This window comes from Brienomyrus brachyistius, chromosome 4, assembly GCF_023856365.1.
Source record: "Brienomyrus brachyistius isolate T26 chromosome 4, BBRACH_0.4, whole genome shotgun sequence".
Classification (NCBI taxonomy): Eukaryota; Metazoa; Chordata; class Actinopteri; order Osteoglossiformes; family Mormyridae; genus Brienomyrus; species Brienomyrus brachyistius.
Genome location: NC_064536.1, coordinates 39,130,558 through 39,153,757, shown reverse-complemented (window position 1 = coordinate 39,153,757; position 23,200 = coordinate 39,130,558). Strand labels below are relative to the sequence as shown.

The 23,200-nt window shown below is 44.9% G+C and overlaps 42 non-coding genes across 42 annotated transcripts; all 42 read right to left on the bottom strand.

Annotated features, from left to right (window-relative positions):
* Positions 1-1,335: 1,335 nt before the first annotated feature.
* trnag-ucc (transfer RNA glycine (anticodon UCC)) lies at positions 1,336-1,407 on the bottom strand. The gene has a single exon. It is a non-coding gene; the product is annotated as a tRNA-Gly (tRNA).
* Positions 1,408-2,640: 1,233 nt separating this feature from the next.
* On the bottom strand, positions 2,641-2,713 carry trnam-cau (transfer RNA methionine (anticodon CAU)). The gene has a single exon. It is a non-coding gene; the product is annotated as a tRNA-Met (tRNA).
* A 177-nt stretch (positions 2,714-2,890) lies between these two features.
* trnar-ucu (transfer RNA arginine (anticodon UCU)) lies at positions 2,891-2,962 on the bottom strand. The gene has a single exon. It is a non-coding gene; the product is annotated as a tRNA-Arg (tRNA).
* Positions 2,963-3,653: 691 nt separating this feature from the next.
* trnag-ucc (transfer RNA glycine (anticodon UCC)) lies at positions 3,654-3,725 on the bottom strand. Its single transcript has one exon. It is a non-coding gene; the product is annotated as a tRNA-Gly (tRNA).
* Positions 3,726-4,428: 703 nt separating this feature from the next.
* On the bottom strand, positions 4,429-4,500 carry trnag-ucc (transfer RNA glycine (anticodon UCC)). The gene has a single exon. It is a non-coding gene; the product is annotated as a tRNA-Gly (tRNA).
* A 448-nt stretch (positions 4,501-4,948) lies between these two features.
* On the bottom strand, positions 4,949-5,021 carry trnam-cau (transfer RNA methionine (anticodon CAU)). The gene has a single exon. It is a non-coding gene; the product is annotated as a tRNA-Met (tRNA).
* Positions 5,022-5,723: 702 nt separating this feature from the next.
* trnam-cau (transfer RNA methionine (anticodon CAU)) lies at positions 5,724-5,796 on the bottom strand. The gene has a single exon. It is a non-coding gene; the product is annotated as a tRNA-Met (tRNA).
* A 182-nt stretch (positions 5,797-5,978) lies between these two features.
* On the bottom strand, positions 5,979-6,050 carry trnag-ucc (transfer RNA glycine (anticodon UCC)). Its single transcript has one exon. It is a non-coding gene; the product is annotated as a tRNA-Gly (tRNA).
* Positions 6,051-6,498: 448 nt separating this feature from the next.
* trnam-cau (transfer RNA methionine (anticodon CAU)) lies at positions 6,499-6,571 on the bottom strand. Its single transcript has one exon. It is a non-coding gene; the product is annotated as a tRNA-Met (tRNA).
* Positions 6,572-6,752: 181 nt separating this feature from the next.
* Positions 6,753-6,824, bottom strand: trnag-ccc (transfer RNA glycine (anticodon CCC)). Its single transcript has one exon. It is a non-coding gene; the product is annotated as a tRNA-Gly (tRNA).
* Positions 6,825-7,273: 449 nt separating this feature from the next.
* trnam-cau (transfer RNA methionine (anticodon CAU)) lies at positions 7,274-7,346 on the bottom strand. Its single transcript has one exon. It is a non-coding gene; the product is annotated as a tRNA-Met (tRNA).
* A 182-nt stretch (positions 7,347-7,528) lies between these two features.
* Positions 7,529-7,600, bottom strand: trnag-ucc (transfer RNA glycine (anticodon UCC)). Its single transcript has one exon. It is a non-coding gene; the product is annotated as a tRNA-Gly (tRNA).
* A 449-nt stretch (positions 7,601-8,049) lies between these two features.
* Positions 8,050-8,122, bottom strand: trnar-ccu (transfer RNA arginine (anticodon CCU)). Its single transcript has one exon. It is a non-coding gene; the product is annotated as a tRNA-Arg (tRNA).
* Positions 8,123-8,824: 702 nt separating this feature from the next.
* On the bottom strand, positions 8,825-8,897 carry trnam-cau (transfer RNA methionine (anticodon CAU)). The gene has a single exon. It is a non-coding gene; the product is annotated as a tRNA-Met (tRNA).
* A 182-nt stretch (positions 8,898-9,079) lies between these two features.
* Positions 9,080-9,151, bottom strand: trnag-ucc (transfer RNA glycine (anticodon UCC)). Its single transcript has one exon. It is a non-coding gene; the product is annotated as a tRNA-Gly (tRNA).
* A 448-nt stretch (positions 9,152-9,599) lies between these two features.
* On the bottom strand, positions 9,600-9,672 carry trnam-cau (transfer RNA methionine (anticodon CAU)). Its single transcript has one exon. It is a non-coding gene; the product is annotated as a tRNA-Met (tRNA).
* A 701-nt stretch (positions 9,673-10,373) lies between these two features.
* trnam-cau (transfer RNA methionine (anticodon CAU)) lies at positions 10,374-10,446 on the bottom strand. The gene has a single exon. It is a non-coding gene; the product is annotated as a tRNA-Met (tRNA).
* A 182-nt stretch (positions 10,447-10,628) lies between these two features.
* trnag-ccc (transfer RNA glycine (anticodon CCC)) lies at positions 10,629-10,701 on the bottom strand. The gene has a single exon. It is a non-coding gene; the product is annotated as a tRNA-Gly (tRNA).
* Positions 10,702-11,149: 448 nt separating this feature from the next.
* On the bottom strand, positions 11,150-11,222 carry trnam-cau (transfer RNA methionine (anticodon CAU)). Its single transcript has one exon. It is a non-coding gene; the product is annotated as a tRNA-Met (tRNA).
* Positions 11,223-11,404: 182 nt separating this feature from the next.
* trnag-ccc (transfer RNA glycine (anticodon CCC)) lies at positions 11,405-11,476 on the bottom strand. Its single transcript has one exon. It is a non-coding gene; the product is annotated as a tRNA-Gly (tRNA).
* Positions 11,477-11,925: 449 nt separating this feature from the next.
* trnam-cau (transfer RNA methionine (anticodon CAU)) lies at positions 11,926-11,998 on the bottom strand. Its single transcript has one exon. It is a non-coding gene; the product is annotated as a tRNA-Met (tRNA).
* A 182-nt stretch (positions 11,999-12,180) lies between these two features.
* trnag-ucc (transfer RNA glycine (anticodon UCC)) lies at positions 12,181-12,252 on the bottom strand. The gene has a single exon. It is a non-coding gene; the product is annotated as a tRNA-Gly (tRNA).
* A 448-nt stretch (positions 12,253-12,700) lies between these two features.
* trnam-cau (transfer RNA methionine (anticodon CAU)) lies at positions 12,701-12,773 on the bottom strand. The gene has a single exon. It is a non-coding gene; the product is annotated as a tRNA-Met (tRNA).
* A 702-nt stretch (positions 12,774-13,475) lies between these two features.
* On the bottom strand, positions 13,476-13,548 carry trnam-cau (transfer RNA methionine (anticodon CAU)). The gene has a single exon. It is a non-coding gene; the product is annotated as a tRNA-Met (tRNA).
* Positions 13,549-13,730: 182 nt separating this feature from the next.
* trnag-ccc (transfer RNA glycine (anticodon CCC)) lies at positions 13,731-13,802 on the bottom strand. The gene has a single exon. It is a non-coding gene; the product is annotated as a tRNA-Gly (tRNA).
* Positions 13,803-14,251: 449 nt separating this feature from the next.
* Positions 14,252-14,324, bottom strand: trnam-cau (transfer RNA methionine (anticodon CAU)). Its single transcript has one exon. It is a non-coding gene; the product is annotated as a tRNA-Met (tRNA).
* Positions 14,325-14,506: 182 nt separating this feature from the next.
* On the bottom strand, positions 14,507-14,579 carry trnag-ccc (transfer RNA glycine (anticodon CCC)). The gene has a single exon. It is a non-coding gene; the product is annotated as a tRNA-Gly (tRNA).
* A 448-nt stretch (positions 14,580-15,027) lies between these two features.
* On the bottom strand, positions 15,028-15,100 carry trnam-cau (transfer RNA methionine (anticodon CAU)). The gene has a single exon. It is a non-coding gene; the product is annotated as a tRNA-Met (tRNA).
* Positions 15,101-15,282: 182 nt separating this feature from the next.
* Positions 15,283-15,354, bottom strand: trnag-ccc (transfer RNA glycine (anticodon CCC)). Its single transcript has one exon. It is a non-coding gene; the product is annotated as a tRNA-Gly (tRNA).
* Positions 15,355-15,803: 449 nt separating this feature from the next.
* trnam-cau (transfer RNA methionine (anticodon CAU)) lies at positions 15,804-15,876 on the bottom strand. Its single transcript has one exon. It is a non-coding gene; the product is annotated as a tRNA-Met (tRNA).
* An 885-nt stretch (positions 15,877-16,761) lies between these two features.
* Positions 16,762-16,834, bottom strand: trnam-cau (transfer RNA methionine (anticodon CAU)). Its single transcript has one exon. It is a non-coding gene; the product is annotated as a tRNA-Met (tRNA).
* A 703-nt stretch (positions 16,835-17,537) lies between these two features.
* Positions 17,538-17,610, bottom strand: trnam-cau (transfer RNA methionine (anticodon CAU)). The gene has a single exon. It is a non-coding gene; the product is annotated as a tRNA-Met (tRNA).
* A 182-nt stretch (positions 17,611-17,792) lies between these two features.
* Positions 17,793-17,864, bottom strand: trnag-ucc (transfer RNA glycine (anticodon UCC)). The gene has a single exon. It is a non-coding gene; the product is annotated as a tRNA-Gly (tRNA).
* A 449-nt stretch (positions 17,865-18,313) lies between these two features.
* On the bottom strand, positions 18,314-18,386 carry trnam-cau (transfer RNA methionine (anticodon CAU)). Its single transcript has one exon. It is a non-coding gene; the product is annotated as a tRNA-Met (tRNA).
* A 182-nt stretch (positions 18,387-18,568) lies between these two features.
* trnag-ucc (transfer RNA glycine (anticodon UCC)) lies at positions 18,569-18,640 on the bottom strand. The gene has a single exon. It is a non-coding gene; the product is annotated as a tRNA-Gly (tRNA).
* A 449-nt stretch (positions 18,641-19,089) lies between these two features.
* On the bottom strand, positions 19,090-19,162 carry trnam-cau (transfer RNA methionine (anticodon CAU)). Its single transcript has one exon. It is a non-coding gene; the product is annotated as a tRNA-Met (tRNA).
* A 182-nt stretch (positions 19,163-19,344) lies between these two features.
* trnag-ucc (transfer RNA glycine (anticodon UCC)) lies at positions 19,345-19,416 on the bottom strand. The gene has a single exon. It is a non-coding gene; the product is annotated as a tRNA-Gly (tRNA).
* Positions 19,417-20,120: 704 nt separating this feature from the next.
* On the bottom strand, positions 20,121-20,192 carry trnag-ucc (transfer RNA glycine (anticodon UCC)). Its single transcript has one exon. It is a non-coding gene; the product is annotated as a tRNA-Gly (tRNA).
* A 449-nt stretch (positions 20,193-20,641) lies between these two features.
* On the bottom strand, positions 20,642-20,714 carry trnam-cau (transfer RNA methionine (anticodon CAU)). Its single transcript has one exon. It is a non-coding gene; the product is annotated as a tRNA-Met (tRNA).
* Positions 20,715-21,672: 958 nt separating this feature from the next.
* trnag-ucc (transfer RNA glycine (anticodon UCC)) lies at positions 21,673-21,744 on the bottom strand. The gene has a single exon. It is a non-coding gene; the product is annotated as a tRNA-Gly (tRNA).
* Positions 21,745-22,193: 449 nt separating this feature from the next.
* Positions 22,194-22,266, bottom strand: trnam-cau (transfer RNA methionine (anticodon CAU)). Its single transcript has one exon. It is a non-coding gene; the product is annotated as a tRNA-Met (tRNA).
* Positions 22,267-22,448: 182 nt separating this feature from the next.
* Positions 22,449-22,520, bottom strand: trnag-ucc (transfer RNA glycine (anticodon UCC)). Its single transcript has one exon. It is a non-coding gene; the product is annotated as a tRNA-Gly (tRNA).
* Positions 22,521-23,200: the final 680 nt, after the last annotated feature.

Genomic DNA, 23,200 nt, shown 5'->3' with positions numbered 1-23,200 from the left:
ACTTTTTTGCTCAATTGGCTACTGTTCCAGGTGAAATTTTAGCCATGGGATGCGGATGACTGTACAGATGCTTGCATCTGAGATCAGTTTGGGCTAGACGTTGAAATTGGAAGGTTTGTGGATCCGCTATGAGACGAGTAATGGTATCTACTTCTGAAGAAGTTCTTTTGCACAGTTATGGAAGTACGCTGGGCTCATGCAACATGAGTGACATAAAAACATCTATTAGAGTCTGTCGGAGAGTGATTTTGTAAAAGTGCAGCTATGCATGGGAACTGTTTCAGCAAGTAAATAAACTGCCCTGTGTGAGGGCCGAACTCACGACCTTCAGATTATGAGACTGACGCGCTACTGACTGCGCTAACGAGGCTTTCACTGACATAAGCAGCCCTGTTTGCCAGTGTGCTAACTCATCTGGAAGGCAGATATATATATTGATGGAGTAATGCTTCTTTCAGTTTCTATAATGCAGCGGGTTATTGATGACATGCTGTTCAGCTGGACTATAAGCACCTGAAGACACTCACAGAGAAGGAGGTCATAAGTAAGGCTGCGTTTGCCGGGAATCGAACCCGGGTCATCTGCTTGGAAGGCAGCTAAGGCAGCTTTGCTAGCCACTATTCCACCTAGGCCGAAGTTGAAAAAGCTTCGTAGTGATTATCTTTTGTCTTTCCACAAACCTGCTAGCAGTATGTCTGGTTCTGGTCCAGGTCTGGTGTTGTGATACAAGTGTAACAGTCAACAAGTATATGGCCCTCGTCACAGATTTTGCTGTTGCCGAATTTTGTTGTTGCTCGATTGGCTACTGTTGCAGGTGAAATCTTAGCCATGGCATGCGGATGACTGTACAGATGCTTGCATCTGAGATCAGTTTGGGCTAGACGTTGAAATTGGAAGGTTTGTGGATCCGCTATGAGACGAGTAATGGTATCTACTTCTGAAGAAGTTCTTTTGCACAGTTATGGAAGTACGCTGGGCTGATGCCACATGAGTGACATAAAAACATCTATTAGAATCTGTGGGAGAGTGATTTTGTAAAAGTGCAGCTATGCATGGGAACTGTTTCAGCAAGTAAATAAACTGCCCTGTGTGAGGGCCGAACTCACGACCTTCAGATTATGAGACTGACGCGCTACTGACTGCGCTAACGAGGCTTTCACTGACATAAGCAGCCCTGTTTGCCAGTGTGCTAACTCATCTGGAAGGCAGATATATATATTGATGGAGTAATGCTTCTTTCAGTTTCTATAATGCAGCGGGTTATTGATGACATGCTGTTCAGCTGGACTATAAGCACCTGAAGACACTCACAGAGAAGGAGGTCATAAGTAAGGCTGCGTTGGCCGGGAATCGAACCCAGGTCAACTGCTTGGAAGGCAGCTATGCTAGCCACTATACCACCAACGCCAAAGTTTAAAAAGTTTTGTAGCGATTATCTTTTATCTTTCCACAAACCTGCTAGCAGTATGTCTGGTTCTGGTCCAGGTCTGGTGTTGTGATACAAGTGTAACAGTCAACAAGTATATGGCCCTCGTCACAGATTTTGCTGTTGCCGAATTTTGTTGTTGCTCGATTGGCTACTGTTGCAGGTGAAATCTTAGCCATGGCATGCGGATGACTGTACAGATGCTTGCATCTGAGATCAGTTTGGGCTAGACGTTGAAATTGGAAGGTTTGTGGATCCGCTATGAGACGAGTAATGGTATCTACTTCTGAAGAAGTTCTTTTGCACAGTTATGGAAGTACGCTGGGCTGATGCCACATGAGTGACATAAAAACATCTATTAGAATCTGTGGGAGAGTGATTTTGTAAAAGTGCAGCTATGCATGGGAACTGTTTCAGCAAGTAAATAAACTGCCCTGTGTGAGGGCCGAACTCACGACCTTCAGATTATGAGACTGACGCGCTACTGACTGCGCTAACGAGGCTTTCACTGACATAAGCAGCCCTGTTTGCCAGTGTGCTAACTCATCTGGAAGGCAGATATATATATTGATGGAGTAATGCTTCTTTCAGTTTCTATAATGCAGCGGGTTATTGATGACATGCTGTTCAGCTGGACTATAAGCACCTGAAGACACTCACAGAGAAGGAGGTCATAAGTAAGGCTGCGTTTGCCGGGAATCGAACCCGGGTCATCTGCTTGGAAGGCAGCTAAGGCAGCTTTGCTAGCCACTATTCCACCTAGGCCGAAGTTGAAAAAGCTTCGTAGTGATTATCATTTGTCTTTCCACAAACCTGCTAGCAGTATGTCTGGTTCTGGTCCAGGTCTGGTGTTGTGATACAAGTGTAACAGTCAACAAGTATATGGCCCTCGTCACAGATTTTGCTGTTGCCGAATTTTGTTGTTGCTCGATTGGCTACTGTTGCAGGTGAAATCTTAGCCATGGCATGCGGATGACTGTACAGATGCTTGCATCTGAGATCAGTTTGGGCTAGACGTTGAAATTGGAAGGTTTGTGGATCCGCTATGAGACGAGTAATGGTATCTACTTCTGAAGAAGTTCTTTTGCACAGTTATGGAAGTACGCTGGGCTGATGCCACATGAGTGACATAAAAACATCTATTAGAATCTGTGGGAGAGTGATTTTGTAAAAGTGCAGCTATGCATGGGAACTGTTTCAGCAAGTAAATAAACTGGCCCGTGTGAGGGTTGAACTCACGACCTTCAGATTATGAGACTGACACGCTACCGACTGCGCTAACGAGGCTTTCACTGACATAAGCAGACCTGTTTGCCAGTGTGCTAACACATCTGGAAGGCAGATGTATAAATCGATGGAGTAATGCTTCTTTCAGTTTCTATAACGCAGCGGGATATTGATGGCATGCTGTTCAGCTGGACTATAAGCACCTGAAGACACAGAGAAGGAGGTCATAAGTAAGGCTGCGTTGGCCGGGAATCGAACCCAGGTCAACTGCTTAGAAGGCAGCTATGCTAGCCACTATACCACCAACGCCGAAGTTGAAAAAGCGTCGTAGCGATTATCTTTTATCTTTCCACAACCCTGCTAGCAATATGTCTGTTTTTGGTCCAGGTCTGGTGTTGTGATACAAGTGTAACAGTCAACAAGTATATGGCCCTCGTCACAGATTTTGCTGTTGCCGAATTTTGTTGATGCTCGATTGGCTACTGTTGCAGGTGTAATCTTAGCCATGGGATGCGGATGACTGTACAGATGCTTGCATCTGAGATCAGTTTGGGCTAGACGTTGAAATTGGAAGGTGTGTGGATCCGCTATGAGACGAGTAATGGTATCTACTTCTGAAGAAGTTCTTTTGCACAGTTATGGAAGTACGCTGGCCTGTTGCCACATGAGTGACATGAAAACATCAATTAGAATCTGTGGGAGAGTGATTTTATAAAAGTGCAGCTATGTATGGGAACTGTTTCAGCAAGTAAGTAAACTGCCCCGTGTGAGGGTTGAACTCACGACCTTCAGATTATGAGACTGACGCGCTACCGAGATTTTCACTGACATAAGCAGCCCTATTTGCCAGTGTGCTAACTCATCTGGAAGGCAGATATATAGATTTATGGAGTAATGCTTGTTTCAGTTTCTATAACGCAGCGGGTTATTGATGACATGCTGTTCAGCTGGACTATAAGCACCTGAAGACACTCACAGAGAAGGAGGTCATAAGTAAGGCTGCGTTGGCTGGGAATCGAACCCAGGTCGACTGCTTGGAAGGCAGCTATGCTAGCCACTATACCACCAACGCCAAAGTTGAAACAGCTTTGTAGCGATTATCTTTTATCTTTCCACAAACCTGCTAGCAGTATGTCTGGTTCTGGTCCAGGTCTGGTGTTGTGATACAAGTGTAACAGTCAACAAGTATATGGCCCTCGTCACAGATTTTGCTGTTGCCGAATTTTGTTGATGCTCGATTGGCTACTGTTGCAGATGTAATCTTAGCCATGGGATGCGGATGACTGTACAGATGCTCGCATCTGAGATCAGTTTGGGCTAGACGTTGAAATTGGAAGGTGTGTGGATCCGCTATGAGACGAGTAATGGTATCTACTTCTGAAGAAGTTCTTTTGCACAGTTATGGAAGTACGCTGGCCTGATGCCACATGAGTGACATAAAAACATCAATTAGAATCTGTGGGAGAGTGATTTTGTAAAAGTGCAGCTATGCATGGGAACTGTTTCAGCAAGTAAGTAAACTGCCCCGTGTGAGGGTCAACTCACGACCTTCAGATTATGAGACTGACGCGCTACCGACTGCGCTAACAAGGCTTTCACTGACATAAGCAGCCCTGTTTTGCCAGTGTGCTAACTCATCTGGAAGGCAGATATATAGATTTATGGAGTCATGCTTGTTTCAGTTTCTATAACGCAGCGGGTTATTGATGACATGCTGTTCAGCTGGACTATAAGCACCTGAAGACACTCACAGAGAAGGAGGTCATAAGTAAGGCTGCGTTGGCCGGGAATCGAACCCGGGTCAACTGCTTGGAAGGCAGCTATGCTAGCCACTATACCACCAACGCCGAAGTTGAAAAAGTTTCGTAGCGATTATCTTTTATCTTTCCACAAACCTGCTAGCAGTATGTCTGGTTCTGGTCCAGGTCTGGTGTTGTGATACAAGTGTAACAGTCAACAAGTATATGGCCCTCGTCACAGATTTTGCTGTTGCCGAATTTTGTTGATGCTCGATTGGCTACTGTTGCAGGTGAAATCTTAGCCATGGGATGCGGATGACTGTACAGATGCTTGCATCTGAGATCAGTTTGGGCTAGACGTTGAAATTGGAAGGTTTGTGGATCCGCTATGAGACGAATAATGGTATCTACTTCTGAAGAAGTTCTTTGCACAGTAATGGAAGTACGCTGGGCTCATGCAACATGAGTGACATAAAAACATCTATTAGAGTCTGTGGGAGAGTGATTTTGTAAAAGTGCAGCTATGCATGGGAACTGTTTCAGCAAGTAAACAAACTGCCCCGTGTGAGGGTCGAACTCATGACCTTCAGATTATGAGACTGACGCGCTACTGACTGCGCTAACGAGGCTTTCACTGACATAAGCAGCCCTGTTTGCCAGTGTGCTAACACATCTGGAAGGCAGATGTATAAATCGATTGAGTAATGCTTCTTTCAGTTTCTATAATGCAGCAGGATATTGATGGCATGCTGTTCAGCTGGACTATAAGCACCTGAAGACACTCACAGAGAAGGAGGTCATAAGTAAGGCTGCGTTGGCCGGGAATCGAACCCAGGTCAACTGCTTGGAAGGCAGCTATGCTAGCTACTATACCACCAACGCCGAAGTTGAAAGAGCTTTGTAGCGATTATCTTTTATCTTTCCACAAACCTGCTAGCCGTATGTCTGGTTCTGGTTCAGGCCTGGTGTTGTGATACAAGTGTAACAGTCAACAAGTATATGGCCCTCGTCAAAGATTTTGCTGTTGCCGAATTTTGTTGATGCTCGATTGGCTACTGTTGTAGATGAAATCTTAGCCATGGGATGCGGATGACTGTACAGATGCTTGCATCTGAGATCAGTTTGGGCTAGACGTTGAAATTGGAAGGTTTGTGGATCCGCAATGAGACGAGTAATGGTATCAACTTCTGAAGAAGTTCTTTTGCACAGTTATGGAAGTACGCTGGGCTGATGCCACATGAGTGACATAAAAACATCTATTAGAATCTGTGGGAGAGTGATTTTGTAAAAGTGCAGCTATGCATGGGAACTGTTTCAGCAAGTAAATAAACTGCCCCATGTGAGGGTCGAACTCATGACCTTCAGATTATGAGACTGACGCGCTACCGACTGCGCTAACGAGGCTTTCACTGGCATAAGCAGCCCTGTTTTGCCAGTGTGCTAACTCATCTGGAAGGCAGATTTATAGATTGATGGAGTAATGCTTGTTTCAATTTCTATAACGCAGCGGGTTATTGATGACATGCTGTTCAGCTGGACTATAAGCACCTGAAGACACTCACAGAGAAGGAGGTCATAAGTAAGGCTGCGTTGGCCGGGAATCGAACCCGGGTCAACTACTTGGAAGGCAGCTATGCTAGCCACTATACCACCAACGCCAAAGTTTAAAAAGTTTTGTAGCGATTATCTTTTATCTTTCCACAAACCTGCTAGCAGTATGTCTGGTTCTGGTCCAGGTCTGGTGTTGTGATACAAGTGTAACAGTCAACAAGTATATGGCCCTCGTCACAGATTTTGCTGTTGCCGAATTTTGTTGTTGCTCGATTGGCTACTGTTGCAGTTGAAATTTTAGCCATGGGATGCGGATGACTGTACAGATGCTTGCATCCGAGATCAGTTTGGGCTAGATGTTGAAATTGGAAGGTTTGTGGATCCGCTATGAGACGAGTAATGGTATCTACTTCTGAAGAAGTTCTTTGCACAGTAATGGAAGTACGCTGGGCTCATGCAACATGAGTGACATCAAAACATCTATTAGAGTCTGTGGGAGAGTGATTTTGTAAAAGTGCAGCTATGCATGGGAACTGTTTCAGCAAGTAAACAAACTGCCCCGTGTGAGGGTCGAACTCACGACCTTCAGATTATGAGACTGACGCGCTACTGACTGCGCTAACGAGGCTTTCACTGACATAAGCAGCCCTGTTTTGCCAGTGTGCTAACTCATCTTGAAGGCAGATTTATAGATTGATGGAGTAATGCTTGTTTCAATTTTATAACGCAGCGGGTTATTGATGACATGCTGTTCAGCTGGACTATAAGCACCTGAAGACACTCACAGAGAAGGAGGTCATAAGTAAGGCTGCGTTGGCCGGGAATCGAACCCAGGTCAACTGCTTGGGAGGCAGCTATGCTAGCCACTATACCACCAACGCCAAAGCTGAAAAAGCTTTGTAGCGATTATCTTTTATCTTTCCACAAACCTGCTAGCAGTATGTCTGGTTCTGGTCCAGGTCTGGTGTTGTGATACAAGTGTAACAGTCAACAAGTATATGGCCCTCGTCACAGATTTTGCTGTTGCCGAATTTTGTTGTTGCTCGATTGGCTACTGTTGCAGTTGAAATCTTAGCCATGGGATGCGGATGACTGTACAGATGCTTGCATCTGAGATCAGTTTGGGCTAGATGTTGAAATTGGAAGGTTTGTGGATCCGCTATGAGACGAGTAATGGTATCTACTTCTGAAGAAGTTCTTTTGCACAGTTATGGAAGTACGCTGGGCTGATGCCACATGAGTGACATAAAAACATCTATTAGAATCTGTGGGAGAGTGATTTTGTAAAAGTGCAGCTATGCATGGGAACTGTTTCAGCAAGTAAATAAACTGCCTCGTGTGAGGGTCGAACTCACGACCTTCAGATTATGAGACTGACGCGCTACCCACTGCGCTAACGAGGCATTCACTGGCATAAGCAGCCCTGTTTTGCCAGTGTGCTAACTCATCTGGAAGGCAGATTTATAGATTGATGGAGTAATGCTTGTTTCAATTTCTATAACGCAGCGGGTTATTGATGACATGCTGTTCAGCTGGACTATAAGCACCTGAAGACACTCACAGAGAAGGAGGTCATAAGTAAGGCTGCGTTGGCCGGGAATCGAACCCGGGTCAACTGCTTGGAAGGCAGCTATGCTAGCCACTATACCACCAACGCCAAAGTTTAAAAAGTTTTGTAGCGATTATGTTTTATCTTTCCACAAACCTGCTAGCAGTATGTCTGGTTCTGGTCCAGGTCTGGTGTTGTGATACAAGTGTAACAGTCAACAAGTATATGGCCCTCGTCACAGATTTTGCTGTTGCCGAATTTTGTTGATGCTCGATTGGCTACTGTTGCAGGTGTAATCTTAGCCATGGGATGCGGATGACTGTACAGATGCTTGCATCTGAGATCAGTTTGGGCTAAACGTTGAAATTGGAAGGTGTGTGGATCTGCTATGAGACGAGTAATGGTATCTACTTCTGAAGAAGTTCTTTTGCACAGTTATGGAAGTACGCTGGCCTGATGCCACATGAGTGACATAAAAACATCAATTAGAATCTGTGGGAGAGTGATTTTATAAAAGTGCAGCTATGCATGGGAACTGTTTCAGGAAGTAAATAAACTGCCCTGTGTGAGTGTCGAACTCACGACCTTCAGATTAGGAGGCTGACGCGCTACCGACTGCGCTAACGAGGCTTTCACTGACATAAGCAGCCCTGTTTGCCAGTGTGCTAACACATCTGGAAGGCAGATGTATAGATTGAAGGAGTAATGCTTCTTTCAGTTTCTATAATGCAGCAGGATATTGATGACATGCTGTTCAGCTGGACTATAAGCATCTGAAGACACTCACAGAGAAGGAGGTCATAAGTAAGGCTGCGTTGGCCGTGAATCGAACCCGGGTCAACTGCTTTGAAGGCGGCTATGCTAGCCACTGTACCACCAACGCCTAAGTTGAAAAAGTTTCGTAGCGATTATCTTTTATCTTTCCACAAACCTGCTAGCAGTATGTCTGGTTCTGGTCCAGGTCTGGTGTTGTGATACAAGTGTAACAGTCAACAAGTATATGGCCCTCGTCAAAGATTTTGCTGTTGCCGAATTTTGTTGATGCTCGATTGGCTACTGTTGTAGATGAAATCTTAGCCATGGGATGCGGATGACTGTACAGATGCTTGCATCTGAGATCAGTTTGGGCTAGACGTTGAAATTGGAAGGTTTGTGGATCCGCAATGAGACGAGTAATGGTATCAACTTCTGAAGAAGTTCTTTTGCACAGTTATGGAAGTACGCTGGGCTGATGCCACATGAGTGACATAAAAACATCTATTAGAATCTGTGGGAGAGTGATTTTGTAAAAGTGCAGCTATGCATGGGAACTGTTTCAGCAAGTAAATAAACTGCCCCATGTGAGGGTCGAACTCACGACCTTCAGATTATGAGACTGACGCGCTACCGACTGCGCTAACGAGGCTTTCACTGGCATAAGCAGCCCTGTTTTGCCAGTGTGCTAACTCATCTGGAAGGCAGATTTATAGATTGATGGAGTAATGCTTGTTTCAATTTCTATAACGCAGCGGGTTATTGATGACATGCTGTTCAGCTGGACTATAAGCACCTGAAGACACTCACAGAGAAGGAGGTCATAAGTAAGGCTGCGTTGGCCGGGAATCGAACCCGGGTCAACTACTTGGAAGGCAGCTATGCTAGCCACTATACCACCAACGCCAAAGTTTAAAAAGTTTTGTAGCGATTATCTTTTATCTTTCCACAAACCTGCTAGCAGTATGTCTGGTTCTGGTCCAGGTCTGGTGTTGTGATACAAGTGTAACAGTCAACAAGTATATGGCCCTCGTCACAGATTTTGCTGTTGCCGAATTTTGTTGTTGCTCGATTGGCTACTGTTGCAGTTGAAATTTTAGCCATGGGATGCGGATGACTGTACAGATGCTTGCATCCGAGATCAGTTTGGGCTAGATGTTGAAATTGGAAGGTTTGTGGATCCGCTATGAGACGAGTAATGGTATCTACTTCTGAAGAAGTTCTTTGCACAGTAATGGAAGTACGCTGGGCTCATGCAACATGAGTGACATCAAAACATCTATTAGAGTCTGTGGGAGAGTGATTTTGTAAAAGTGCAGCTATGCATGGGAACTGTTTCAGCAAGTAAACAAACTGCCCCGTGTGAGGGTCGAACTCACGACCTTCAGATTATGAGACTGACGCGCTACTGACTGCGCTAACGAGGCTTTCACTGACATAAGCAGCCCTGTTTTGCCAGTGTGCTAACTCATCTTGAAGGCAGATTTATAGATTGATGGAGTAATGCTTGTTTCAATTTTATAACGCAGCGGGTTATTGATGACATGCTGTTCAGCTGGACTATAAGCACCTGAAGACACTCACAGAGAAGGAGGTCATAAGTAAGGCTGCGTTGGCCGGGAATCGAACCGGGGTCAACTGCTTGGAAGGCAGCTATGCTAGCCACTATACCACCAATACCTAAGTTGAAAAAGCTATGTAGCGATTATCTTTTATCTTTCCACAAACCTGCTAGCAGTATGTCTGGTTCTGGTCCAGGTCTGGTGTTGTGATACAAGTGTAACAGTCAACAAGTATATGGCCCTCGTCACAGATTTTGCTGTTGCCGAATTTTGTTGTTGCTCGATTGGCTACTGTTGCAGTTGAAATTTTAGCCATGGGATGCGGATGACTGTACAGATGCTTGCATCCGAGATCAGTTTTGGCTAGATGTTGAAATTGGAAGGTTTGTGGATCCGCTATGAGACGAGTAATGGTATCTACTTCTGAAGAAGTTCTTTGCACAGTAATGGAAGTACGCTGGGCTCATGCAACATGAGTGACATCAAAACATCTATTAGAGTCTGTGGGAGAGTGATTTTGTAAAAGTGCAGCTATGCATGGGAACTGTTTCAGCAAGTAAACAAACTGTCCCGTGTGAGGGTCGAACTCACGACCTTCAGATTATGAGACTGACGCGCTACTGACTGCGCTAACGAGGCTTTCACTGACATAAGCAGCCCTGTTTTGCCAGTGTGCTAACTCATCTGGAAGGCAGATTTATAGATTGATGGAGTAATGCTTGTTTCAATTTCTATAACGCAGCGGGTTATTGATGACATGCTGTTTAGCTGGACTATAAGCACCTGAAGACACTCACAGAGAAGGAGGTCATAAGTAAGACTGCGTTGGCCCGGGAATCGAACCCAGGTCAACTGCTTGGGAGGCAGCTATGCTAGCCACTATACCACCAACGCCAAAGTTTAAAAAGTTTTGTAGCGATTATCTTTTATCTTTCCACAAACCTGCTAGCAGTATGTCTGGTTCTGGTCCAGGTCTGGTGTTGTGATACAATTGTAACAGTCAACAAGTATATGGCCCTCGTCACAGATTTTGCTGTTGCCGAATTTTGTTGATGCTCGTTTGGCTACTGTTGTAGGTGAAATCTTAGCCATGGGATGCGGATGACTGTACAGATGCTTGCATCTGAGATCAGTTTGGGCTAGACGTTGAAATTGGAAGGTTTGTGGATCCGCTATGAGACGAGTAATGGTATCTACTTCTGAAGAAGTTCTTTGCACAGTAATGGAAGTACGCTGGGCTCATGCAACATGAGTGACATAAAAACATCTATTAGAGTCTGTGGGAGAGTGATTTTGTAAAAGTGCAGCTATGCATGGGAACTGTTTCAGCAAGTAAACAAACTGCCCCGTGTGAGGGTCGAACTCACGACCTTCAGATTATGAGACTGACGCGCTACTGACTGCGCTAACGAGGCTTTCACTGACATAAGCAGCCCTGTTTTGCCAGTGTGCTAACTCATCTGGAAGGCAGATTTATAGATTGATGGAGTAATGCTTGTTTCAATTTCTATAACGCAGCGGGTTATTGATGATATGCTGTTCAGCTGGACTATAAGCACCTGAAGACACTCACAGAGAAGGAGGTCATAAGTAAGGCTGCGTTGGCCGGGAATCGAACCCAGGTCAACTGCTTGGGAGGCAGCTATGCTAGCCACTATACCACCAACGCCAAAGCTGAAAAAGCTTTGTAGCGATTATCTTTTATCTTTCCACAAACCTGCTAGCAGTATGTCTGGTTCTGGTCCAGGTCTGGTGTTGTGATACAAGTGTAACAGTCAACAAGTATATGGCCCTCGTCACAGATTTTGCTGTTGCCGAATTTTGTTGTTGCTCGATTGGCTACTGTTGCAGTTGAAATCTTAGCCATGGGATGCGGATGACTGTACAGATGCTTGCATCTGAGATCAGTTTGGGCTAGATGTTGAAATTGGAAGGTTTGTGGATCCGCTATGAGACGAGTAATGGTATCTACTTCTGAAGAAGTTCTTTTGCACAGTTATGGAAGTACGCTGGGCTGATGCCACATGAGTGACATAAAAACATCTATTAGAATCTGTGGGAGAGTGATTTTGTAAAAGTGCAGCTATGCATGGGAACTGTTTCAGCAAGTAAATAAACTGCCTCGTGTGAGGGTCGAACTCACGACCTTCAGATTATGAGACTGACGCGCTACCCACTGCGCTAACGAGGCATTCACTGGCATAAGCAGCCCTGTTTTGCCAGTGTGCTAACTCATCTGGAAGGCAGATTTATAGATTGATGGAGTAATGCTTGTTTCAATTTCTATAACGCAGCGGGTTATTGATGACATGCTGTTCAGCTGGACTATAAGCACCTGAAGACACTCACAGAGAAGGAGGTCATAAGTAAGGCTGCGTTGGCCGGGAATCGAACCCGGGTCAACTGCTTGGAAGGCAGCTATGCTAGCCACTATACCACCAACGCCAAAGTTTAAAAAGTTTTGTAGCGATTATGTTTTATCTTTCCACAAACCTGCTAGCAGTATGTCTGGTTCTGGTCCAGGTCTGGTGTTGTGATACAAGTGTAACAGTCAACAAGTATATGGCCCTCGTCACAGATTTTGCTGTTGCCGAATTTTGTTGTTGCTCGATTGGCTACTGTTGCAGTTGAAATTTTAGCCATGGGATGCGGATGACTGTACAGATGCTTGCATCCGAGATCAGTTTGGGCTAGATGTTGAAATTGGAAGGTTTGTGGATCCGCTATGAGACGAGTAATGGTATCTACTTCTGAAGAAGTTCTTTGCACAGTAATGGAAGTACGCTGGGCTCATGCAACATGAGTGACATCAAAACATCTATTAGAGTCTGTGGGAGAGTGATTTTGTAAAAGTGCAGCTATGCATGGGAACTGTTTCAGCAAGTAAACAAACTGCCCCGTGTGAGGGTCGAACTCACGACCTTCAGATTATGAGACTGACGCGCTACTGACTGCGCTAACGAGGCTTTCACTGACATAAGCAGCCCTGTTTTGCCAGTGTGCTAACTCATCTGGAAGGCAGATTTATAGATTGATGGAGTAATGCTTGTTTCAATTTCTATAACGCAGCGGGTTATTGATGACATGCTGTTCAGCTGGACTATAAGCACCTGAAGACACTCACAGAGAAGGAGGTCATAAGTAAGGCTGCGTTGGCCGGGAATCGAACCGGGGTCAACTGCTTGGAAGGCAGCTATGCTAGCCACTATACCACCAATACCTAAGTTGAAAAAGCTATGTAGCGATTATCTTTTATCTTTCCACAAACCTGCTAGCAGTATGTCTGGTTCTGGTCCAGGTCTGGTGTTGTGATACAAGTGTAACAGTCAACAAGTATATGGCCCTCGTCACAGATTTTGCTGTTGCCGAATTTTGTTGTTGCTCGATTGGCTACTGTTGCAGTTGAAATTTTAGCCATGGGATGCGGATGACTGTACAGATGCTTGCATCTGAGATCAGTTTGGGCTAGATGTTGAAATTGGAAGGTTTGTGGATCCGCTATGAGACGAGTAATGGTATCTACTTCTGAAGAAGTTCTTTGCACAGTAATGGAAGTACGCTGGGCTCATGCAACATGAGTGACATCAAAACATCTATTAGAGTCTGTGGGAGAGTGATTTTGTAAAAGTGCAGCTATGCATGGGAACTGTTTCAGCAAGTAAACAAACTGTCCCGTGTGAGGGTCGAACTCACGACCTTCAGATTATGAGACTGACGCGCTACCGACTGCGCTAACGAGGCTTTCACTGGCATAAGCAGCCCTGTTTTGCCAGTGTGCTAACTCATCTGGAAGGCAGATTTATAGATTGATGGAGTAATGCTTGTTTCAATTTCTATAACGCAGCGGGTTATTGATGACATGCTGTTCAGCTGGACTATAAGCACCTGAAGACACTCACAGAGAAGGAGGTCATAAGTAAGGCTGCGTTGGCCGGGAATCGAACCCAGGTCAACTGCTTGGGAGGCAGCTATGCTAGCCACTATACCACCAACGCCAAAGTTGAAAAAGCTTTGTAGCGATTATCTTTTATCTTTCCACAAACCTGCTAGCAGTATGTCTGGTTCTGGTCCAGGTCTGGTGTTGTGATACAAGTGTAACAGTCAACAAGTATATGGCCCTCGTCACAGATTTTGCTGTTGCCGAATTTTGTTGTTGCTCGATTGGCTACTGTTGCAGTTGAAATCTTAGCCATGGGATGCGGATGACTGTACAGATGCTTGCATCTGAGATCAGTTTGGGCTAGACGTTGAAATTGGAAGGTTTGTGGATCCGCTATGAGACGAGTAATGGTATCTACTTCTGAAGAAGTTCTTTTGCACAGTTATGGAAGTACGCTGGGCTGATGCCACATGAGTGACATCAAAACATCTATTAGAGTCTGTGGGAGAGTGATTTTGTAAAAGTGCAGCTATGCATGGGAACTGTTTCAGCAAGTAAATAAACTGCCTCGTGTGAGGGTCGAACTCACGACCTTCAGATTATGAGACTGACGCGCTACCGACTGCGCTAACGAGGCTTTCACTGGCATAAGCAGCCCTGTTTTGCAAGTGTGCTAATTCATCTGGAAGGCAGATATATATTTTGATGGAGTAATGCTTGTTTCAGTTTCTATAACGCAGCGGGTTATTGATGACATGCTGTTTAGCTGGACTATAAGCACCTGAAGACACTCACAGAGAAGGAGGTCATAAGTAAGACTGCGTTGGCCCGGGAATCGAACCCAGGTCAACTGCTTGGGAGGCAGCTATGCTAGCCACTATACCACCAACGCCAAAGTTTAAAAAGTTTTGTAGCGATTATCTTTTATCTTTCCACAAACCTGCTAGCAGTATGTCTGGTTCTGGTCCAGGTCTGGTGTTGTGATACAATTGTAACAGTCAACAAGTATATGGCCCTCGTCACAGATTTTGCTGTTGCCGAATTTTGTTGATGCTCGTTTGGCTACTGTTGTAGGTGAAATCTTAGCCATGGGATGCGGATGACTGTACAGATGCTTGCATCTGAGATCAGTTTGGGCTAGACGTTGAAATTGGAAGGTTTGTGGATCCGCTATGAGACGAGTAATGGTATCTACTTCTGAAGAAGTTCTTTGCACAGTAATGGAAGTACGCTGGGCTCATGCAACATGAGTGACATAAAAACATCTATTAGAGTCTGTGGGAGAGTGATTTTGTAAAAGTGCAGCTATGCATGGGAACTGTTTCAGCAAGTAAACAAACTGCCCCGTGTGAGGGTCGAACTCACGACCTTCAGATTATGAGACTGACGCGCTACTGACTGCGCTAACGAGGCTTTCACTGACATAAGCAGCCCTGTTTTGCCAGTGTGCTAACTCATCTGGAAGGCAGATTTATAGATTGAGGGAGTAATGCTTGTTTCAATTTCTATAACGCAGCGGGTTATTGATGACATGCTGTTCAGCTGGACTATAAGCACCTGAAGACACTCACAGAGAAGGAGGTCATAAGTAAGGCTGCGTTGGCCGGGAATCGAACCCAGGTCAACTGCTTGGGAGGCAGCTATGCTAGCCACTATACCACCAACGCCAAAGTTGAAAAAGTTTTGTAGCGATTATCTTTTATCTTTCCACAAACCTGCTAGCAGTATGTCTGGTTCTGGTCCAGGTCTGGTGTTGTGATACAAGTGTAACAGTCAACAAGTATATGGCCCTCGTCACAGATTTTGCTGTTGCCGAATTTTGTTGTTGCTCGATTGGCTACTGTTGCAGTTGAAATCTTAGCCATGGGATGCGGATGACTGTACAGATGCTTGCATCTGAGATCAGTTTGGGCTAGATGTTGAAATTGGAAGGTTTGTGGATCCGCTATGAGACGAGTAATGGTATCTACTTCTGAAGAAGTTCTTTTGCACAGTTATGGAAGTACGCTGGGCTGATGCCACATGAGTGACATAAAAACATCTATTAGAATCTGTGGGAGAGTGATTTTGTAAAAGTGCAGCTATGCATGGGAACTGTTTCATCAAGTAAATAAACTGCCCCGTGTGAGGGTCGAACTCACGACCTTCAGATTATGAGACTGACGCGCTACCGACTGCGCTAACGAGGCTTTCACTGGCATAAGCAGCCCTGTTTTGCCAGTGTGCTAACTCATCTGGAAGGCAGATATATATTTTGATGGAGTAATACTTGTTTCAGTTTCTATAATGCAGCGGGTTATTGATGACATGCTGTTCAGCTGGACTATAAGCACCTGAAGACACTCACAGAGAAGGTGGTCATAAGTAAGGCTGCGTTGGCAGGGAATCGAACCCGGGTCAACTGCTTGGAAGGCAGCTATGCTAGCCACTATACCACCAACGCCAAAGTTTAAAAAGTTTTGTAGCGATTATCTTTTATCTTTCCACAAACCTGCTAGCAGTATGTCTGGTTCTGGTCCAGGTCTGGTGTTGTGATACAAGTGTAACAGTCAACAAGTATATGGCCCTCTTCACAGATTTTGCTGTTGCCGAATTTTGTTGATGCTCGATTGGCTACTGTTGTAGGTGAAATCTTAGCCATGGGATGCGGATGACTGTACAGATGCTTGCATCTGAGATCAGTTTGGGCTAGACGTTGAAATTGGAAGGTTTGTGGATCCGCAATGAGACGAGTAATGGTATCTTCTTCTGAAAAAGTTCTTTTGCACAGTTATGGAAGTACGCTGGGCTGATGCCACATGAATGACATAAAAACATCTATTAGAATCTGTGGGAGAGTGATTTTGTAAAAGTGCAGCTATGCATGGGAACTGTTTCAGCAAGTAAATAAACTGCCCCGTGTGAGGGTCGAACTCACGACCTTCAAGTTCAACTTCAAGTTCTTTTGCACAGTTATGGAAGTACGCTGGGCTGATGCCACATGAGTGACATAAAAACATCTATTAGAATCTGTGGGAGAGTGATTTTATAAAAGTGCAGCCATGCATGGGAACTGTTTCAGCAAGTAAACAAACTGCCCCGTGTGAGGGTCGAACTCACGACCTTCAGATTATGAGACTGATGCGCTACCGACTGCGCTAACGAGGCTTTCACTGGCATAAGCAGCCCTGTTTTGCCAGTGTGCTAACTCATCTGGAAGGCAGATATATATTTTGATGGAGTAATACTTGTTTCAGTTTCTATAATGCAGCGGGTTATTGATGACATGCTGTTCAGCTGGACTATAAGCACCTGAAGACACTCACAGAGAAGGAGGTCATAAGTAAGGCTGCGTTGGCAGGGAATCGAACCCGGGTCAACTGCTTGGAAGGCAGCTATGCTAGCCACTATACCACCAACGCCAAAGTTTAAAAAGTTTCGTAGCGATTATCTTTTATCTTTCCACAAACCTGCTAGCAGTATGTCTGGTTCTGGTCCAGGTCTGGTGTTGTGATACAAGTGTAACAGTCAACAAGTATATGGCCCTCGTCACAGATTTTGCTGTTGCCGAATTTTGTTGATGCTCGATTGGCTACTGTTGTAGGTGAAATCTTAGCCATGGGATGCGGATGACTGTACAGATGCTTGCATCTGAGATCAGTTTGGGCTAGACGTTGAAATTGGAAGGTTTGTGGATCCGCAATGAGACGAGTAATGGTATCTTCTTCTGAAGAAGTTCTTTTGCACAGTTATGGAAGTACGCTGGGCTGATGCCACATGAGTGACATAAAAACATCTATTAGAATCTGTGGGAGAGTGATTTTGTAAAAGTGCAGCTATGCATGGGAACTGTTTCAGCAAGTAAATAAACTGCCCCGTGTGAGGGTCGAACTCACGACCTTCAAATTATGAGACTGACGTGCTACCGACTGCGCTAACGAGGCTTTCACTGGCATAAGCAGCCCTGTTTTGCCAGTGTGCTAACTCATCTGGAAGGCAGATGTATAGATTGAAGGAGTAATGCTTCTTTCAGTTTCTATAATGCAGCAGGATATTGATGGCATGCTGTTCAGCTGGACTATAAGCACCTGAAGACACTCACAGAGAAGGAGGTCATAAGTAAGGCTGCGTTGGCCGGGAATCGAACCCGGGTCAACTGCTCGGAAGGCAGCTATGCTAGCCACTATACCACCAACACCTAAGTTGAAAAAGCTGTGTAGCGATTATCTTTTATCTTTCCACAAATCTGCTAGCAGTATGTCTGGTTCTGGTCCAGGTCTGGTGTTGTGATACAAGTGTAACAGTCAACAAGTATATGGCCCTCGTCACAGATTTTGCTGTTGCCGAATTTTGTTGATGCTCGATTGGCTACTGTTGTAGGTGAAATCTTAGCCATGGGATGCGGATGACTGTACAGATGCTTGCATCTGAGATCAGTTTGGGCTAGACGTTGAAATTGGAAGGTTTGTGGATCCGCAATGAGACGAGTAATGGTATCTTCTTCTGAAGAAGTTCTTTTGCACAGTTATGGAAGTACGCTGGGCTGATGCCACATGAGTGACATAAAAACATCTATTAGAATCTGTGGGAGAGTGATTTTATAAAAGTGCAGCTATGCATGGGAACTGTTTCAGCAAGTAAATAAACTGCCCCGTGTGAGGGTCGAACTCACGACCTTCAGATTATGAGACTGACGCGCTACCGACTGCGCTAACGAGGCTTTCACTGGCATAAGCAGCCCTGTTTTGCCAGTGTGCTAACTCATCTGGAAGGCAGATGTATAGATTGAAGGAGTAATGCTTGTTTCAGTTTCTATAATGCAGCAGGATATTGATGGCATGCTGTTCAGCTGGACTATAAGCACCTGAAGACACTCACAGAGAAGGAGGTCATAAGTAAGGCTGCGTTGGCCGGGAATCGAACCCGGGTCAACTGCTTGGAAGGCAGCTATGCTAGCCACTATACCACCAACGCCAAAGTTTAAAAAGTTTTGTAGCGATTATCTTTTATCTTTCCACAAACCTGCTAGCAGTATGTCTGGTTCTGGTCCAGGTCTGGTGTTGTGATACAAGTGTAACAGTCAACAAGTATATGGCCCTCGTCACAGATTTTGCTGTTGCCGAATTTTGTTGTTGCTCGATTGGCTACTGTTGCAGTTGAAATCTTAGCCATGGGATGCGGATGACTGTACAGATGCTTGCATCTGAGATCAGTTTGGGTTAGATGTTGAAATTGGAAGGTTTGTGGATCCGCTATGAGACGAGTAATGGTATCTACTTCTGAAGAAGTTCTTTTGCACAGTTATGGAAGTACGCTGGGCTGATGCCACATGAGTGACATAAAAACATCTATTAGAATCTGTGGGAGAGTGATTTTGTAAAAGTGCAGCTATGCATGGGAACTGTTTCAGCAAGTAAATAAACTGCCCCGTGTGAGGGTCGAACTCACGACCTTCAGATTATGAGACTGACGCGCTACCGACTGCGCTAACGAGGCTTTCACTGGCATAAGCAGCCCTGTTTTGCCAGTGTGCTAACTCATCAGGAAGGCAGATATATATTTTGATGGAGTAATGCTTGTTTCAGTTTCTATAACGCAGCGGGTTATTGATGACATGCTGTTCAGCTGGACTATAAGCACCTGAAGACACTCACAGAGAAGGAGGTCATAAGTAAGGCTGCGTTGGCCGGGAATCGAACCCGGGTCAACTGCTTGGAAGGCAGCTATGCTAGCCACTATACCACCAACGCCAAAGTTTAAAAAGTTTTGTAGCGATTATCTTTTATCTTTCCACAAACCTGCTAGCAGTATGTCTGGTTCTGGTCCAGGTCTGGTGTTGTGATACAAGTGTAACAGTCAACAAGTATATGGCCCTCGTCACAGATTTTGCTGTTGCCGAATTTTGTTGTTGCTCGATTGGCTACTGTTGCAGTTGAAATCTTAGCCATGGGATGCGGATGACTGTACAGATGCTTGCATCTGAGATCAGTTTGGGCTAGATGTTGAAATTGGAAGGTTTGTGGATCCGCTATGAGACGAGTAATGGTATCTACTTCTGAAGAAGTTCTTTTGCACAGTTATGGAAGTACGCTGGGCTGATGCCACATGAGTGACATAAAAACATCTATTAGAATCTGTGGGAGAGTGATTTTGTAAAAGTGCAGCTATGCATGGGAACTGTTTCAGCAAGTAAATAAACTGCCCTGTGTGAGGGTCGAACTCACGACCTTCAGATTATGAGACTGACGCGCCACCGACTGCGCTAACGAGGCTTTCACTGGCATAAGCAGCCCTGTTTTGCCAGTCTGCTAACTCATCTGGAAGGCAGATATATATTTTGATGGAGTAATGCTTGTTTCAGTTTCTATAACGCAGCGGGTTATTGATGACATGCTGTTCAGCTGGACTATAAGCACCTGAAGACACTCACAGAGAAGGAGGTCATAAGTAAGGCTGCGTTGGCCGGGAATCGAACCCGGGTCAATTGCTTGGAAGGCAGCTATGCTAGCCACTATACCACCAACGCCTGAGTTGAAAAAGCTGTGTAGCGATTATTTTTTATCTTTCCACAAACCTGCTAGCAGTATGTCTGGTTCTGGTCCAGTTCTGGTGTTGTGATACAAGTGTAACAGTCAACAAGTATAAGGCCCTCGTCACAGATTTAGCTGTTGCCGAATTTTGTTGATGCTCCATTGGCTACTGTTGTAGGTGAAATCTAAGCCATGGGATGCGGATGACTGTACAGATGCTTGCATCTGAGATCAGTTTGGGCTAGACGTTGAAATTGGAAGGTTTCTTGATCCGCTATGAAACGAGTAATGGTATCTACTTCTGAAGAAGTTCTTTTGCACAGTTATGGAAGTACGCTGGGCTGATGCCACATGAGTGACATAAAAACATCTATTAGAATCTGTGGGAGAGTGATTTTGTAAAAGTGCAGCTATGCATGGGAACTGTTTCAGCAAGTAAATAAACTGCCCCGTGTGAGGGTCAAACTCACGACCTTCAGATTATGAGACTGACGCGCTACCGACTGCGCTAACAAGGCTTTCACTGGCATAAGCAGCCCTGTTTTGCCAGTGTGCTAACTCATCTGGAAGGCAGATATATATTTTGATGGAGTAATGCTTGTTTCAGTTTCTATAACGCAGCGGGTTATTGATGACATGCTGTTCAGCTGGACTATAAGCACCTGAAGACACTCACAGAGAAGGAGGTCATAAGTAAGGCTGCGTTGGCCGTGAATCGAACCCAGGTCAACTGCTTGGAAGGCAGCTATGCTAGCCACAATACCACCAACGCCGAAGTTGAAAATGTTTCGTAGCGATTATCTTTTATCTTTCCACAAACCTGCTAGCAGTTTGTCTGGTTCTGGTCCAGGTCTGGTGTTGTGATACAAGTGTAACAGTCAACAAGTATGTGGCCCTCGTCACAGATTTTGCTGTTGCCGAATTTTGTTGTCGCTCGATTGGCTACTGTTGCAGGTGAAATCTTAGCCATGGGATGCGGATGACTGTACAGATGCTTGCATCTGAGATCAGTTTGGGCTAGACGTTGAAATTGGAAGGTTTGTGGATCCGCTATGACACGAGTAATGGTATCTACTTCTGAAGAAGTTCTTTTGCACAGTTATGGAAGGACGCTGGGCTGATGCCACATGAGTGACATAAAAACATCTATTAGAATCTGTGGGAGAGTGATTTTGTAAAAGTGCAGCTATGCATGGGAACTGTTTCAGGAAGTAAATAAACTGCCCTGTGTGAGTGTCGAACTCACGACCTTCAGATTATGAGGCTGACGCGCTACCGACTGCGCTAACGAGGCTTTCACTGACATAAGCAGCCCTGTTTTGCCAGTCTGCTAACAAATCTGGAAGGCAGATATATAGATTGATGGAGTAATGCTTGTTTCAGTTTCTATAACGCAGCGGGTTATTGATGACATGCTGTTCAGCTGGACTATAAGCACCTGAAGACACTCACAGAGAAGGAGGTCATAAGTAAGGCTGCGTTGGCCGGGAATCGAACCCGGGTCAACTGCTTGGAAGGCAGCTATGCTAGCCACTATACCACCAACGCCAAAGTTTAAAAAGTTTTGTAGCGATTATCTTTTATCTTTCCACAAACCTGCTAGCAGTATGTCTGGTTCTGGTCCAGGTCTGGTGTTGTGATACAAGTGTAACAGTCAACAAGTATATGGCCCTCGTCACAGATTTTGCTGTTGCCGAATTTTGTTGTTGCTCGATTGGCTACTGTTGCAGTTGAAATCTTAGCCATGGGATGCGGATGACTGTACAGATGCTTGCATCTGAGATCAGTTTGGGCTAGATGTTGAAATTGGAAGGTTTGTGGATCCGCTATGAGACGAGTAATGGTATCTACTTCTGAAGAAGTTCTTTTGCACAGTTATGGAAGTACGCTGGGCTGATGCCACATGAGTGACATAAAAACATCTATTAGAATCTGTGGGAGAGTGATTTTGTAAAAGTGCAGCTATGCATGGGAACTGTTTCAGCAAGTAAATAAACTGCCCCGTGTGAGGGTCGAACTCACGACCTTCAGATTATGAGACTGACGCGCTACCGACTGCGCTAACGAGGCTTTCACTGGCATAAGCAGCCCTGTTTTGCCAGTGTGCTAACTCATCAGGAAGGCAGATATATATTTTGATGGAGTAATGCTTGTTTCAGTTTCTATAACGCAGCGGGTTATTGATGACATGCTGTTCAGCTGGACTATAAGCACCTGAAAACACTCACAGAGAAGGAGGTCATAAGTAAGGCTGCGTTGGCCGGGAATCGAACCCGGGTCAACTGCTTGGAAGGCAGCTATGCTAGCCACTATACCACCAACGCCAAAGTTTAAAAAGTTTTGTAGCGATTATCTTTTATCTTTCCACAAACCTGCTAGCAGTATGTCTGGTTCTGGTCCAGGTCTGGTGTTGTGATACAAGTGTAACAGTCAACAAGTATATGGCCCTCGTCACAGATTTTGCTGTTGCCGAATTTTGTTGTTGCTCGATTGGCTACTGTTGCAGTTGAAATCTTAGCCATGGGATGCGGATGACTGTACAGATGCTTGCATCTGAGATCAGTTTGGGCTAGATGTTGAAATTGGAAGGTTTGTGGATCCGCTATGAGACGAGTAATGGTATCTACTTCTGAAGAAGTTCTTTTGCACAGTTATGGAAGTACGCTGGGCTGATGCCACATGAGTGACATAAAAACATCTATTAGAATCTGTGGGAGAGTGATTTTGTAAAAGTGCAGCTATGCATGGGAACTGTTTCAGCAAGTAAATAAACTGCCCTGTGTGAGGGTCGAACTCACGACCTTCAGATTATGAGACTGACGCGCCACCGACTGCGCTAACGAGGCTTTCACTGGCATAAGCAGCCCTGTTTTGCCAGTCTGCTAACTCATCTGGAAGGCAGATATATATTTTGATGGAGTAATGCTTGTTTCAGTTTCTATAACGCAGCGGGTTATTGATGACATGCTGTTCAGCTGGACTATAAGGACCTGAAGACACTCAC